Source organism: Equus caballus, chromosome 7, assembly GCF_041296265.1.
Source record: "Equus caballus isolate H_3958 breed thoroughbred chromosome 7, TB-T2T, whole genome shotgun sequence".
In the NCBI taxonomy this organism is placed as follows: Eukaryota; Metazoa; Chordata; class Mammalia; order Perissodactyla; family Equidae; genus Equus; species Equus caballus.
In genome coordinates this window covers 39,424,241-39,439,060 of record NC_091690.1, presented here as the reverse complement: position 1 = coordinate 39,439,060, position 14,820 = coordinate 39,424,241, and positions in this window count along the sequence as shown.

Here is a 14,820-nt window from a genome sequence, read left to right as displayed (position 1 = left end):
TCAGACTACCAAGGGCAATCATAAGTCATTGATTTAGGGCAAGCAATTGTTTTCCTGCACCCAGCAGTTTAAGTGGGGAGTTACAAGGTTTCCAATGACATTTTTCTTTCCCTGTGATGGATCGGGTTTGAAAGCAAGGCTCCAGCATGTCAATCAAGATGGCAGGACTGCGAGAGGAAGCCCTTCCCCACCTGTGTGCCTTGCTTCCCCTTCCCTAGTCACAGCACAGCTGTTCTCACCCTCGAGCACAGAAACCAGTCATGTGGACTTTCTCACAGGTACCAGCATACCCTGAGCACTTACTCTCCCCTAAGCACTGCAACAAGAGTTTCATGTGCATTATCTTATTTAGTGCTTGTCTCTCCCGTCTTGGGAAGCTGCACTTCTGTCTGATCGGTTTGCTTGGGCTTCCTAACCAGGAGTGAAGATCTAGGGATATGCTGAAGCAGAGGATAAAGAGTACTTGAGTAGGAGTCAGGAGAACTCAACATCAACACTCCATTTCCGCAACTGATCTGATTCTCTGACTCTTAATTTTTTCATCTGTCAAAGAGGAGGGATTACCCACAACTAAAATATACAACTATGTACTGGGGGGGATTTGGGGAGAAAAAGGAAAAAAAAAATTGACAATAGTCATTAGCTCAGGTGCCAATCTTAAAAAAAAAAAAAGAGGAGGGATTATTCCAGATGAGAGGTCTTCCATCAGAGGACTGCATTAGAAACCTCTGGTCTAGACAATATCTAAGGTCGCTTCCAGGTCAAATATTACTTGACTGTTGGAGGCCTGTGGAAGGCAACATAGCATGATGCCTAAGAGCCCAGGCTTGAAGGACCGACCTGCATCCTGGCTCCACCAGACCTTAGCTGTGCAATCTCAGGTAAGTTACTGCACCTCCCTAAGCCTTACCTTCTTTATTATTAAAATGGGGATAATAATACTAACCATCTCCTCTAGTTATTGTAAGTCAATGCCTATAAAGTGCTCAGAAGTGCTTGGTATCTAACACAAAAAATGTTTCTCAAAGGTTATCTAATAGTACTGTTAATATTCTTATTGGCAATTATTATTGTTATTATTCCTGCCAAGCCTTACTTGGCCCTCCAAGATGATTGCCATCATCACCTTCGGGAGTTTTCTGGTATTCCTAACAGGGAAGGGAGGAACGCCCTCTCCCAGCTCTGCTTGGGAGCTCGCAGTGTCACCTCGGCAGCCCTGCTTCTATACTAGGACCCTGCAGTTGCCACCGTCTTGCTTCTCCCTGTCCTCCATGGTCTTAAGATCTTTGGGAAATAAAAAGCAACTCTTTCCCCAAAAGGAAGTTTAGGGGCCAAGCCAGTGCTGTCAACTCTAAATACCTCAGCTTGGCCTTTTATGCCTTTTGCCAACTAGGCTGACCTCTTCCTGACCTTCAGTTCTCAGCACATGTGCCACAGCCTCAGGGAGGCCTTCCTGGGCCACCCAACCTAAGAAGCCCCAAATCACGTTTCATTTTCTCAGTAGCATTGACCTCTATCTAAGCCTATTTTGTTCACATGGATCTTTACTTTGTTACTGAATGTCTCGCAACCGCCCCCCAAAACTAGAACAAGACTAGGACCTTATCTGTCTCATTCACTATTATCCCCCAGGGCCTGGCACAGTGCTGGGCAAACAGGCGCTCTTCCTAAATACTGAATGAATGAGTTCACCCGATTCTAACCTCAGCCTGGTCACTCACAGTTGGTGAGACTTTGACAAGATACTTCATCTCTGAGATGGGGATGAGGCTCTCTCCTAGTATTTGGAGTGCCTACCACACTGCTCCCATAATTATTAATTTCCTACACCTCTCTGACAGAACCTCAGCCCAGGACCCCTGTCACCTAGCCTAGGAGCCTCCTTTCCTAGTTAAGCAACTGAGGGCCAGGCAGATAGGGTGTCTTGTCTAAGGTTGCCAGCCAGCTGCTTTGCTCATCTCATAAACTCATTCTCTTTACCCTTTACATGAAAACCTGGCTTTAGCTCAATTATTTAGCTTGTCTTCTTCAGCTCAGCTTTGTGTAAGCCACTTTCCCATGTAGGATGCCTTTCAAGCTTATCTGTGCCTGTCTATATAACTTTCAACTTCTATAGGACGCCACTTAATTTAACTCACACCGCTTTAACTGCTTCTCTTTTCTTAGTTCCTCCAACATATGTGTATTCCATTTCTAGCAGAGGAATAAGCTATTGGAACTCGCTTGCCCTTTGCTATTAAATGTTAAATCCTCTCCCTGAGCCTGGGCTACAGCCGTACCGGCCTGGAAACTCATCCAAACCAGGGCTTCCTTTTCTTTTATATCAGTCTCATGACGGTCCCCAGAGCGGATATTGACTGAGCCAGGTGGATAAAGGAGGTTCCAGGTAAAAGATAGACGATGATCAGCCCAACAGGGTGATGCGCTGAGGCCAGAGGAGGCAGCCACGGAGTTCAGCTCAGAGACTTAGACTCCACTTCTTTCAAGTCCTGATTACTCACCAACATCAGGACCAAGGGTGACTTCTGCCTACCTGTAAAATCAAGCATCCCAGATTATCTCCCCAAAGGGGAGAAAACAATTAAGGAGAAAAGAGAGTGGGAGGAGAAATGAGGAATAAGCCCTGTGGTCTAGGCGAGATTTTAATGGGGAGGAAAGTGGCTGAAAGAGGTCTCCCCCTCCCTCAGATCAGATTTTATGAAATACTGTTTTACCATGTTAGGATCTAGATCAGGCTTTACACAGAAAATAGAGTTAAGAATTTATCGCTTTTTGTGCTTTATGTCTCCGCCATTCTTTGTCAAAGATCCCAGAAGTCCCAGATGTGTATAATCTGCTCTTCACGGATACCGTCCCACAGAGATGGGCGGAGCAGACCACACCTAGAAGGGCACAGACTTTGGGAAGCTTCTTAGAAGGCTCAGGGAGTGTTAAATTACTGAGTTGCACCATCCACTGGCTTCCACAAGTGCTGGAGGCCTTGGCCAATCTTCTCCCAGATGTGGAGACAGCTGGAGCAGCTGGAGATTCATCTAAGGCCACATGAATTATGGCCCTGGGCCTGGGGCCATTGTTCTTTGCTCAGAGAAAATATTTAACTCTATTTTTTCCTTCTCAGCCACCCACTCTGTTTTTTTCCTCTGGGGCTAAATATTTAATAGAAGTCCGTCTGGTGCTTAAGTGCTGTATTTATTCTCTTGAACGCTAGCAGGTTAGGACAAACGGTCCTGACTCGGCTTGGGCGAACTCCCCAAATAACACTTCCAGGCTGCCTCCTTGTTGCCCCCTGAGTCCCCTCTTGTACGGTCTTAAATGACAGCCACCACCCTCATGGCTCAGGCTTCCCAACTTATCCATTTATTTTAGAGACCCACACACATACACACAGCAGTGTAAACGACTTTGGTGCTCTCGGCTCTTCAGGATATAGCAGTAGCCTTAGGGCCGGTCGAGGAGGGATACCCAGAAGGAGATGAAATGAATACTAAATCCTTGACTCCTGTCTAGGGATTTGGAAAGCAATTCGTTTTTTCTGCCAAACAAGCTTCTATCTCCTCTGCTCCTCCCAGTATACCCTTTCCCCATCGCTATCAGTATCCAGAATAGTAGCTTCAAGATTGAGCTTGAACTTGAGCCTCCGGCTCTCCAGCACAGTGAGGAGTAAAGCACCACCTCTGGGCTTCTTCAGAATGTTAGACAAGGCGCCAAAGTAGGATGCCTCCTTCCTCTCCACCGCCATGTCTCCTTCCATCAGCCGACTCTCCTTGGTAAGTGTATGTGACATATACAAAAGAGCATATGGCTTGTAAATGAGTTCATACACATCTCACTTTATCCTCACAAAAACACTTGGGGAGCGCTGGCCCCGTGGCCGAGTGGTTAAGTTCGTGCGCTCTGCTGCAGGCGGCCCAGTGTTTCGTTGGTTCGAATCCTGGGCGCGGACATGGCACTGCTCATCAAACCACGCTGAGGCGGCGTCCCACATGCCACAGCTAGAAGGACCCACAACGAAGAATATACAACTATATACCGGGGGGATTTGGGGAGAAAAAGGAAAAAAAATAAAATCTTTAAAAAAAAAAAAAACACTTGGGGAGGGAAGTAGTGGGACAGGAATGATTGACATCTCCACTTTGGGTAAGAGAAATGAAGACTTCAAGGGGTTAAGTGACTTGCTACAGATCCTGTTGTTAGTGAGAAGCACAGGAAGACCGAAACACTCGTTTTGTGTAAGTTCCAGCCGGCTGTTTCCTCTGTGCCTCACTCAGCTGCCGGCCTTCTGGCGAGACCATGCCATTTTCGCGTGTGTGTATACAAGCCTGCCCACTCACATCGTGGGTGCACCCTCTTCCCTCCCGTCCTGTCGTACACTCCCCTCCGCACACAGTTCTGTCCTCCTCTTCCCTCCATACACACACTGCTTCTCACGTTCCGCGAACACATACGAGCTAGTTTAAATAGAATTCATAAGAAGAAGTGAGTTGCCTGTAAGCTGAGCCTACTCTGGGTCAACAATTAACTTGATGGCCCTAACATGACTGGTCTACTGTCTTTGGAGCTTTCACAAAAAGCCACAGAGAATACCCATAACAGAGGAGTATTATTTAATTTGTATTAAAAGAGCACTTTTTCCATTGTCCTCATTTTCACTTCCTTCCCTCCACACTGTGGCACTAAGGGGACTCCAGTCACTGGAACTCAGCATAGGTCACAAGATGCTCTAACGTAGCAATTCTGAACCGTCGGGGGCGGAGAAGGCGTGAACAGTGAAACCTCATCCTGAGAAACAGCTCGGCACGTACCCACACTCAGCACTGGCCATGACTTTGGGAGACTGGTGGACTCTCAGAAACGCGTTCCTCAGCCCTGCCCGCGCCCAGCGGGAGGAAGCTTCCTCTCTAACGCGTGTTGCCAAAATACTTGAAAATCAGACAGGGCTGCACCAGAACCTGAGCCTGTCACACCCACCCTTACACCACTGAGCGGTCAGGAGCAGCCTAGCTCCTTGCCCCGGATCGCAGATCTTCGAGCCAGGGCCCAGCCCCAGCCAGGGTGACGCTGGGTTATTCGGGGATGCTAGTTAAATGACCCAGTCTTCTGGAGCTTTGAATTCCTTATTTATGAAAAAGGAAGGATATTCTTATTATCATTAGTAAGGGCGCATTGAGCCCACAGAGTGAACAGCATTATTCTGGACTCTTGTAGTTGGAAAGTATGGTACAGTTCTCACTTTAGGAGTTTGCAATTTATTTGATTCATTCTGCCAAGAAGAAGCAAGGTGAGCTGTGGCTCTTGCTCTCTTCTTGTAGGTAAAACTAGGGGCTAGGTGTGCAGCTTGTGGAAACCCAGAGCAGCTACCCCTTCTTGTCTGCGCCACACTCCTCCATTCTTGTCTCCTCCTAGCACGCCTCTCTCCGCTCCATCCTCTATATCCCCTGTCTGGCCCCACCACCACCATGCTTTGTGTGCTCTCTCTAATTCTTCTCATGCGTCTTTACTCCCCTTTCTCAAAATCTGCTGCTGTTGGCATCTTCATTTACATTAAGGTAAAAATAACTGATAACAGCTTTAAAATGTTTCCCATTCATGTATATTTACAACTTAACAGCAAAGCACTTGGGGGCACAAATCTCATAAATGAGAAACAAAGCACCTGGGAAGCAGCTGATTCCCTGTATCCACCCTGCTCTCATCCATCATGCTCCTCACTGAACCCAACAGGTTGGGTGGGTCTTCCTGAGAACCTCCCAGGATGGCAGAGTCTCCACTTGTAAGCTACCGCCCTGGAAGCGTTTCTCTGGCTCTTCACTTAGAAACGACTCGAGGAACACCGACCTCATTTGTCCTTGTGTCTGATGAACCTAGTCAGTGCGCACTGCCTCACCTCAGGCTTCCTGCCTCTGTTTACTCTGGAAGCGGAGGAGTCCGTGGACAATGGGAACGCGCATCTTGAATAGCAAGGCAAGTGCCGGGAGCCCAGAGTGGCGGAGAAAATGTCCAGCTGAGCATCCACAGCCCAGTGCGCATGAGGCTCGTAGGCCTGAGTTTCCTCTGGCCCATAAGAGCATCAGAAACTCAAGGGCATAAAACTCTGCTATTTAACTAAAGAAGAACATAAAAGTAGCCCTTGACCCAGCAGTGGTAGAAGAAAGGCTGCCTCTGGCTCTCCCTGCTCAGGCCCACCCCTTACCTGAGTGTGGGTCCCAGAGCAGAGCCCGAGGTGCCAGCAGACCCCGGTCTTCTCCCCTCTTGGGTTTCCCAGTGCTCTGCTGAGAGACCAGAAGTTATCTCCTTCAGCAAGGCTTTCCGTGCTCTGCCTGCCCTTGCTGCCTCCTCCCTGCACCTCTGTGCAGCCTCCCTTGTTACTGCTGAGAGCCAAGAGGTGATGGATCCAGCAATGTCACTTCTTAGCCAACCTGGCAGCAGCAGCCCAGCAACTTGTCCAACACTTGCAAGCTGTGGTTGGTGAGACTCCAAACATCAAGTCACTCCAAGGAAAGATTTCTCTCTTCCTCCCCTTCTTCTCTTCCTGCTAGCCAGGAATCTCCTCCTTCACATCAGTACATCCCACTCTGACGTTTGGAATCAGCCAGCAGACCAAGTGAAAGACACTCGTAGAACGCAGAGCCCAATTGGGTGACAGTCCCTACATTTCATAAAGGAAAACCAAGGCTCCTGGAAAGGCCCCAGATTAGGGGGAGAGGAGACAGCAAGAATGGTGACTGCACAGGCAGATTGCACCTCTGCTCTTGTAGTTGTGAAAAGAGAGAACAGTGTGGGAATAGGGAGGGCTGAAGAGAAGAGTCAAATTTTAAAAGAAAACCAAGAGAATCTCTAATTTCATATATATTCATAGAGCAGAATGCATTCTCGCTCGCAACTCGAACCGCCCCATCTCTCCGTCTGGCTCGCCAGTCCACACTCCTAGCCCGCATCACTGCCTGAGCTTCACCAGTATGTAGCCGTCTCCACCTAGCTAGCCCACAGGTCCTTAAAATCTAAAACCAAATTTATGACTCCCTCCCACACATGTACCCAAACAACATACAGGTGCACATATACCTTCTTCCACCTGTTTTCTCAACTCGGCCAATGGCATCTCTATTCACCTCATCCCCCATCCAGTCAGCCTCACCTCCTCCCTTACCTTGGCCCCCTGCACCCATAGCCAGTTCCCATCAGGGCTAACTCAAAGAGGCTCCAGTGTGTTCCTCTCCATCTCCTGCCACCTCCCAGCTCAGGCCCACACCATCTCTGGAAAGCTTGTCCTGACAGCTCTCCACAACTCCAATCTCTCACTTAAAGCAGTCCTTATTCTACATACTCGTTAGCGTTGTCTTTCTAAAAGACAAATGTGATGATGTACTGAGTCTTCATCGCCCTCTGGAAGAAAGCTCCCAGTGCCCAGGGTAACAATACACCCCTTCACACTCCGGCCCCTGCTCACCATCCTCGCTTCCTGCCTGCTGCTCCTTGCTAGCACCTCATATTCCAGACCTGCAAGACTCAGAACTCTCTTCCTGGCCCAAATGCACAGATTCTTGTGTGTGTAGCTGTGTGTGTGAGTGTGTGTGTGTATCTCTACCTTTCTGAAATGGTTTTCCCCCTTCTACTCATTCATTAAAGTCAATCAAAGTATCACTCAAATGGAATCTTTCCCAACCAAGAGACTATCTGCCCATCAAAACACAGCTCTCACTACATTCTCTGAGCTCTCCTAATTTATTAATTAATTCACTCAACAAATGTTTCCTGAATGCCTACTCTGTCTGCCAGGTTTTTTGCATACGGCTTTATTATTGTACTTGCAACATTATATGATAATTATTTGGCTATTTAACTTTCTCTTTCTCCAGACCAGGAACTACCTCGATGACACAGATGATCAGAACACAGGAACTATCTTTTGCATTTCTTTGCCCATGTTGCCTAGGACAGCACAAAGTAGGTTTATGGAACTATTTACTGAAGTGAAAATACAGGGAATGGGAAGCTGAGTAAGGAAAAGAGGAAAGAAGAAAATTCAGAAAGAGGAGAGAATTGAGTAAAGTCCAAGCAGAAGAGAGAAACTTGGTCAGGAGCTCCAGAGATGGGAGCACGAGAAAGTCAGAAAGTGTGTATGGAATCAGAAGAGTGTATCACTTCTCCTCACCACCATCAACAGATTGATATGGGGCGGGGGGGGGTTGTATGGGTGTGAGTGGGTGTGCACACACACCCTACGAAAGATATAAAGAAAAGCCTTCAACAGTGGAAGCTTCGATGCTAACTACAAAGCTTTTCCATGAAGTGTGCCAGGCCATCTCCATCCTTGCCCCTGCCTCCTTCTTCCCTGCTACCTGGCTGCTCTAAATCCCACTCGCTGCCTGAGTCCTCGGGCCTCTCCTGATCCTCCATCATCTTAGTCCTTGGGCCTTTCCTGTTCTCCACTATCTTTTGAGGCTTTCAGAAGATACCTCCACATTCTTAGATGGTTTCACATGGGGTGAGACACTCCTTTGTAAGTCACTAACTATGCCAAATCTAAATAATTTGAATTCTTCCATAATGGACTGTTCTTTTTGAAGGTTCTTACTGAAGAAAAAACAAACACACCAAAGGAAGAGTTCTGCAAGAAGATAACATGGTCATCCGGGGTACAGAGATGCTGAAATATAACAGCATGTCCCCCTGGCCTCCACAGACCCGGATTCTGCTGCCAGCCCACTTCCAGGCAGCTCCGTGACTCGGGTCATGTCACACAAACCCTCTGAGCCCAGGTTCTGCTCTGCAGGAGAGAGTGAAATTAGATGTGACCTGGAGAGAACATGGGACTGAGAACACACATTCTAGCCTGCAATCTCCTGTCAACCAGCTGTGAGTGTGGGAAAATGACATCTTCACAGGTCTCGATTTCCCTATCTATAAAGTAAGAGGTTAGAGAAAGGATCTCCTGCCATCCACCTCTAATGTCCATGTCCCTCTCTAAAATTCTCTAATGCTAACAAGCTTGATGAGACTCCAGACGGAGCAGACTGCAAGGAAGAATATTCTGAAAAAAAGAAAGAACTCCTGTAATCTCAGGAAGTGGGGTTCGTGGACAGTTGCACAATTAGCGCTAGACCTAGATGTCAAAAAGAAAAAAGCCTGGATTTTTTAATCCAGAATCAAAAGAATTCTCATTTCCTCCACTACTTAAGAATACTTCAAAAATAATAGAATGGATGGGACCGGAAAGTTCTCATGATATCATCTCCCACCCAATTCAAGAATCCTCTTTAGCACGCCTGCAGGTGCCCCCTGTCTGTTACCAGGACTCCTGACACGTGTCCCTGGCCCCCAGATTTCTCCCTTATGCTACAGCCACAGTGTCTGAAATTCTCCATTAGTTGTTTATTTCTTTTGGTTCCCCGTCCCCAGGTCTCTTAAACTTCAAACACTCCTAGTAGTACTTCCGTCAAACCAAAGTGTTCACAACTGGGATTCCCTTCTGTCCAGGACAGAGAAGGTCAGGTGAGGCCCCTGGGAAACTCGAAAAGAAGGGGCCCTGAGGAAGAGGAGACCAGCACCAAGATGAACTCCAGATTCTTACAAGTGTTCTACCAGGCCAGATGGGAGCACATAAGCATGATGGTGATGCTGACAAAGATAGTAAAAACAATGAACATAGGCACTTCACATGCTAACTCACGGTGAACACATGTATGAAAAGTGGACAGTTTTGTCTGTTTTTTGTGGAGAAAGCCTATCTTTATTGAGGTCGTATTGGTTTATGACACTGTGTAAATTTCAGGTGTGTATTATCATATTTCAGCGCCTGTAAAGACTGTATCATGTTGACCACTAGTAGTATAGTTTTGTTTTTTGCTGAGGAAGACTGGCCCTGAGCTAACATCTGTGCCAATCTTCTTCTACTTTATATGTGGGATGCTGCCCACAGCATGGGCGCCTGTGAATCCTAGACCGCTGAAGCGGAGACCGCAAACTTAACCATTACACCACCAGGCCGGCCCCCCATGGTATAGTTTTTATCCGTCACCATATATATGTGCCCCTTTACCCCTTTCGCCCTTCTCCCACTCCCTTCCCTTCTGGTAACCACCAATCTGGTCTCCTTTAAAAGTGGGTGGTTTTTATATCAAGTCCCTTGATGACCTTGAGTAAGCACCTCATCTGCTCTGAGAAATCACCCTCCACCCTGAAATCCGGACTCCTTTCCTTCATCCCTCTGTTCTGCTCTCTGAAACAAGGAGAAATGGGTGCAGCTTTGCAAGTTAGTACAATAAAATATATATTCATATGTATGTGTGCGTGTGTGTGTGTGTCAGTGTGTCTGTGTCTGTATGTACGTTACCAGAAGGGGTTAATTAGACCCATTGTTTAGAGAGATTTCAGTCCCTCTTGCATCGGCTATAACAGGTAAATGTGACAAGACTCCCATCTGGTGGTTAGAATCAATAAATGAAGATTTGGGGACATGTATTGTTTGCATTAATAATTAACCCGGTGAATAGAAACCAAACCATCCTCAAGATTAAGGTGGTCCCAGGCCCTGGAGACATGTCAGCTTGGCCAGCTCTCCAAGACTGCTTGATAATTTGGGTTGAAGACATTGGTCTAATGAAGACCAGAAATCAAGGTGAAGAAACACTGTAGGAAGGAGAGAAACACAAGTTAAGACAACCACACAACACCTCCTTCAACATTTTCCAGTGACTAGTTGTAAGAAATCTAATGAACGCTCACCTTTTTTTGGTACAATTTTGAAAGACTGCTGTCTCACAGTTGCATGGCATAATAGAGACTCCTAACTTTTGAAAAAGTTGTTCTGTAAAGTGTAAAAAAGAGGATAAATACCAAGTGCCAACAATGCCACCTGCTGGCCTTTGCTGGTAAAGCAAGCATGACCTAAGCCTGTTATTATCATTGTGGCCGTTGTTATTGCATATAGGACTCAAAATGTGCTAATTCTTACTGACCAGTTACAGCAGTAATCACAGATGGTAATCACAGAAGCATTTCACATGGAATCTTTGGCATCCTTATATTTTGGGCACCCAACAATGACCCCAATACTTGGCAGTTAATCACTGAAAATACAAATGTAAGAACAAAATGTCTGTTTTTTTCTTGATGTATTAAAATCAATTAAAGTTTGGTCAGCAAGCACATCAACATCAATATCACACTAAGGTTTGTACTCCCCCTGGCTCTCAGTGATACAGGATCAGCAGCGTGCCCATTGAGACTGTCTGTATCCACCAGAATGGCCAGACGAAGGTAGAAAAAATAATCAGAGTAGCTACTGCTTTACAGAAGTTAGGAAGTTGAACTTGAAGTGGCCTCAAGAGTATGAACAAATGGTTTTCCATATACTAGGGGTAGTTCAAAAGGTTCCAAAAGAAAGAATATTTAGGACTAAGAGAGAATTAAACAGATAAAAATGCATAGGAGTGCATGTACACACACAAGTGGCAACCACAGAAGCCTGCATGCCAAAGGGGCACAACGCGCATGTCAGCTCAGACGTAATGCCAAAACCCAAACACGGCCGGACAAGGGGCTCTGCCGGGTGGTAGAAGAGGACCAGGAAATTCTCCTTCTGTTATAAGCAATGCAGGGTCAGGGAGATTACACAATGGCCAGAGTTATAAAAAATGAACGTGAATTGTGGCAAAAAGGGTATTATTTTGTTTAGAAAGAAAGAACTGTTTATATTTAAGTGCTTTTGAGAAAAGCTGCTCATTCCCTTCTTTGAGGTCTTTAAAGATGAAGTCCTCGAGTGCCGTCCAGCTCTGTAATATCATAATTTAATCCTCAGTTCTGAACAAAGGAACACTTAATTCAGTGTAGGACATTATCACCAGAAAAATAGTGTATTTAACTGGTAGTTTATGAATGCGGCCTTGGTTAGGAACACTGTTTCCTTGACTTGTTAACTGAGCGACGGTGAGCAAGTTCCCTAACCTCTCTGAATCTGCTTTTGCATCTGCAGGATGCCTTTTTCGGAGGGTGATCACAATGACGAAGTGGTATAATATTTGTAAGCTGTTCAGCACAGTGTCCAGCCCACAGCAAACACTCAGAAGATGACGCTATTATTACCGAGGATTAAATGAAAATTAAATTTAAATGAGCCTTTAGAACAATGCCTGGCCCAGAGTAAGCACTCAATTTTAACTAAAAAGTATGAATTGCAAATGAAATTTTAAAGCCATACAGTTTCTTTATCTTCATGCTGGGGGGGTACTATGGTATTTTAGGAAAAATTTTACCTCCAATTATGCGTCTCTGGGCACATCACTATAACCTCCGCACTTCTGTTTCTTCTCTGGAAAACGCGAGTGGAAGTGGATGAGATGACCACCAATGTCTCTTCCCATCGGAAGGAGGTTCTAGAGGATACCAGAGCTTAGTATACACTATAAATTTATAAAAGTCACTCTAACAAACTCCGGTTACAACCTAAGACAGAACCAGTTACTAACAGTATAAGCCAATTAAAATCTTAAAATTCACACTAGACCTACGGTATAAGGTACTATAAACATGAAAGTCCTTTAATCATTTAAGGACTAACTAAATAATAATTAACTGCTAGATACAGAATGAAAGGCAAACATAGATATTTTAATTTTTATTTTTATATAATTTCCCCTTCATATTCAGAGCAACAAATTATTTTGAGCTTCTTATTCCATATGAATCACAGATACTCAGTCTGAATAATCCCACATCCCACATTTGCGGACTCCAAATTCTGACTGCTTCACCACAGTCGGGAGTCACCAGCCTTCTCTGCAAAGGGCTGGAGAGCAGACACATTTCAGGCTCACTGAACTCAGCCCCTGCAGCACAAGCACAGCCAGCGTGTCAGGGAACGGCTGTGGCTGCATTCCAGTGAAACCTTATTTATGCACACTGAAATTTGAATTTCACACCATTTCCAAGTGCCATGAAATTTTATTATTCTTTTTCCTTTTTTTCAGCCGTTTAAAACATGTAAAAACCATTCTTAGCTTGTGGACTCTACAAAAACAGGCAGGGTGCAGGATTTAGCCGACTGACTGTAGTCGGCCACCCCCCGCAGTAATATATTTTGGGAAAGAACGTGGTAATGTAGGAAATCGGGAATTGGCAGAGTCACCCTCTGGGATTGGCGCTTGGTTGGTGTTTGTCTTGCTGGACTGTTATCATCTGCCGTTCTCCTAAGGGCTTTCGCCACAAGCCAGGGACCCTTCTCAGTCCTAGTGGCAAGGGCACCCGATTTAAGCATAGGTAAGGCAAGCCTGACACCTTGAGGTTGCACTGCAAGTGACAGGCGCCACCCTGGAAGTTAGCAGCAAGGCACATCTCCTGGGAAGGGTGAACCCCAGGGTGGAGGGGCAGCCCTGCAGGCTGAACCCAGCAATGAGCCAGCGAGCAGCTGTTGTTGTTGTTGTCGGAATGGAGCAGAATAAACTCCAGAGTTCACTATCTGACTTCTCTCTCCAAAGGGCTATCTTTGGGGGCATTTCATTCTATTTAAAAAAAAAAAAATTCCCACAACCTTCTCAACTGAGACCAGAGGGCTCCAAGGACATTCAAGACATTCCCTGGTCCCATTAAGTCCTGCACTTGTAGCCATTAATACATGTGCAGGAGAGGAAGTGGAACTGGGCGCAGCCACTGGGTCCCGCTCCTCTCAGATGCTCACAAAGGGGAATGGAGAAGAAGGGGCTTTAAGAAGCACAGACCTATGATCAAAATGCTACAACAGGCCTCAAACAAAATTGCCTGCCCAGGGCAGACTCTCCCAGACTATTACACCGTTGTGCTGGGATGAAGTGTTCTCCTCAGTTTTGGAAAAGGATTGAAGAGGCCATTTTCTTTCCATTCCCCTGCCTCCAGAAATATTTCCCCAAAACATCCAAGACTTGAGTGGCTCCTATCTTGTAAATTATCCAGGAAAGACAATTCAGCAGTATACTAGGTTGGGGAGTTCATCCTTTTGTCTAATTCACAGCCATCCTTCTGTGTTTCTGAGAGAGTAGAGAGGGGGGACACTGGGAGGGAATTTGTCAGGGCTTCCTCCAGGTTCTGTAGTCGCAAAAGTACTTGTGTGTGTAAGAGCCTCCTCTTTGCAGGAACAAGCCCTGAGCGGCTCACGTGCATGCTGAAGCTCTGGAAAGAGCTCCTGAGAGGAGCTCAATGGGCTAAAAGGAAGCAGGGATGACCTCAACCATCAGTACCCCCAACCTGGCCGGAGAACGGGGTAGCCGGTGGGTAGGTGAGGACTTAAAGGTCCTGATCCCAATGACTCTCCCACACCGACAGCTCAGCTTGGAGCAAGCGCAGTGAGGGGCAACCCCAGAGCCCATACTTAGAGACAGGCCCCTGAATCCAGCCCAGATCTGTGCATTGTCAGGGTGCCACTAAGTGCTGCATTTTGTGGTCTTGAGAGAGGACCGTAGACCACGCCATTCCTCTCTCTCTGGGTTTCAGTCCCCTCTCATCCCAGGGGGAGGTGGCAGTGTGAGACAGAATGAATCAACTCTCATACACATTTGTACCCACAGCTGCGGACAGTGCAGTGGCAGCCCGCCTGCCTGGGCAGTATTCAAGCGGAGTTTTCAGGGCCAGACCTGCAGTTCCTGGAGATCCGGTGCCCTCCTAGCGAAATGCTGACCTTCCCTCTGGGGTGAGTCCGCTTCGCTGCCAACCTCACCCCTGGTAATTTACCGCTGTGCTGAGCTCTGCCTCCGAGGAGGTCGGCCCAGAGTCTTTGGTTGGTTAACCAGGTGGTAATTTTTCCCCCGATCCCTTTGGGTGAGAATGTGGTTTTAGTGGGAAGCATGATTT